The 2,237-nt window shown below is 33.0% G+C and overlaps 1 protein-coding gene across 5 annotated transcripts in view; it reads left to right on the forward strand.

The window, feature by feature from the left end:
• The window catches only part of LOC106466332 (zinc finger protein 236-like), a 59,089-nt gene that overhangs the window by 10,287 nt on the left and 46,565 nt on the right, over nt 1-2,237 (forward strand). Inside the window, exon 2 of one of the 5 annotated variants that reach the window (XM_022394317.1) lies at nt 1,725-1,998. The exons of the other annotated variants lie outside the window; for them this stretch is intronic. The gene's annotated coding sequence lies outside the window, so the exon portion shown is untranslated. The remainder of the gene's footprint in view (nt 1-1,724; nt 1,999-2,237) is intronic. 5 annotated transcript variants of the gene reach the window in all.

The following is a 2,237-nucleotide window of genomic DNA, read 5'->3' on the forward strand; positions in this document are numbered from 1 at the left end:
AACACTGTTAAGGTTCTTCCCATTAAAATTATACTTATAATTCAAATTATGATACCCCACATGCATTATCTTGAATTTATTATAAATAGAACCCATCTGCCATTTATTTGCCAAACTCACTAAATTCTTTTGTAAATCAGCAGCATCCTCTTCACAACTAGCAACACCCAAGACCTTAATATCATCTGCATATTTAAGTAACTTACTGACTATTCCTTCATCTATGTCATCGATGTAAATCAAAAATAGCAAAGGTTCTAAGACTGAGCCCTGAGGTACCCCACTTGTGACATTAATCCAGTTTGACTGAACTCCATTTGTAACAACCTTCTGCTTTCTTCCATCCAGCCATTCTTCTATTCAATTAGTTAACTTATCCCCCACACATACAGAGATAATTTTTTCCAAGCCTTTTATGTGCACCTTGTCAAATGCTTTCTGAAATTCCAGATACAACAAATATACACCCTTACCCTCATCTACATAAACAATAACCTTTTCAAAGAATATCAAAAGATTTGTAAGGCAACAATCATATTGGGGTGTGTATGTCTGGTTAGTATATTGGTGTGAGTGGCTAGTATGTTGGTGTTTGGTTATCATATTGGGGTGTGTATGTCTGGTTAGTATATTGGTGTGAGTGGCTAGTATGTTGGTGTTTGGTTATAATATTGGGGTGTGTATGTCTGGTTAGTATATTGGTGTGAGTGGCTAGTATGTTGGTGTTTGGTTATCATATTGGGGTGTGTATCTGATTAGTATGTTGATGTTTGGTTATCATATTGGGGTGTGTATGTCTGGTTAGTATATTGGTCTGAGTGGCTAGTATGTTGTGTTTGGTTATCGTATTGGTTTGTGTGTGACTGGTTAGTATTTTGGGGTGTGTGTGTCTGATCAGTATATTGGTGTGACTGGTTAGTATTTTGGTGTTTGGTTATCATGTTGGTTTGTGTGTGTTTCTGGTTTGTATTGTAGTAACACTGTTTATTGGTTAGGAGAGTTCTTTGGAATTATCAGATGAAAATAATTAAAATTCCAGTCCATGTAAATGAAAACAAATTAGTTTATTTCTCATTGCATTTCTACAAGCATTTACATTTAATAAGTTGTAGGGATACATTTACAGCCACTAACTGTTTTACACTGATGTAAAAATCAACTTGCTTGTGTAACTGAATATGTGTGACAGCTAACACAGATCCCAATACTTCACTAAAAACTAAAACTTGTTGACTGAAATACAATACTTAATAAGCCCAGCTCTTTCAAAAGGTGAACAAGTATAGCTAAGTGTAAAAAAATGTGGAGTGACGTCATGACAGTAAAAAAACTTGGAGTGATGTCATGACAGACCACCTTGACAATGCAGAAGTGTTTTGATTACTTTTCAATGCTTTCAAAATTACTGTTGCACGTGTGAAGCATTTCCATTGTACAATAGAACAGTAAATTAGAATGTTGGATTTAAAAGGATTAGAGAGGTTTTGTTTTTAAAAAAAGTGTTGAGTGAAGCCATATTGAATATTGATAAAGTAAAATAAACATGTTATATGAACATTGATTAAAAAGGAAATGTTAAGTATATAGAACTAAAAAGATAAAAATGTGGAAAATTATCACAAATAAATAATAAGTATGGAGAAAGATTAGGGATAAAAATATAGAATACACACCACACATGAAAAGAGAAAAAACTTTAATTTTTGTTTATTTTTCTGTCACAGAACTAACTGATGGCTGAAGGTCACTGATTTTGGGAACTAGACTTATTCCACAAGGTTGAACAGTATTTAAAGTGACAATACAATTGACATCCTTTATTTGTGTATCAGCTTTAGTTGTGAAATCGGTTTCAATGTCAGTAAAAATCAAATCATTAATATAATGATGGTTGAATACTTGAATTGTTGGGCAACAGAGAGGCCTTTTTTGATGTTAATAGAAGATTCATGATTGTTGAAACGATCTCCAAGTCATTTGGGTTTGTCCTATATACTGGTGATTACATTTTTTTACACTTTATGAGCTAAATAGTGTTGTGCAATGAATTGCTTTAATACTCTTAAATATACACCTGGAAAAAAGTTAAGCACCCCCAAATATTTTTCAGGATTGCTTATTGAAAATAAGGTTTAATTTTCATGATGTTGAGCAATGTTCATAATTTCAAACATTATTAAAAGGATGTGAGCGTTCAGGTGTGACATTTAAATCAGGCGCGTTTTATTCCCCACGTG

Source organism: Limulus polyphemus, unplaced genomic scaffold, assembly GCF_000517525.1.
Source record: "Limulus polyphemus unplaced genomic scaffold, Limulus_polyphemus-2.1.2 Scaffold2228, whole genome shotgun sequence".
Taxonomy (NCBI): domain Eukaryota; kingdom Metazoa; phylum Arthropoda; class Merostomata; order Xiphosura; family Limulidae; genus Limulus; species Limulus polyphemus.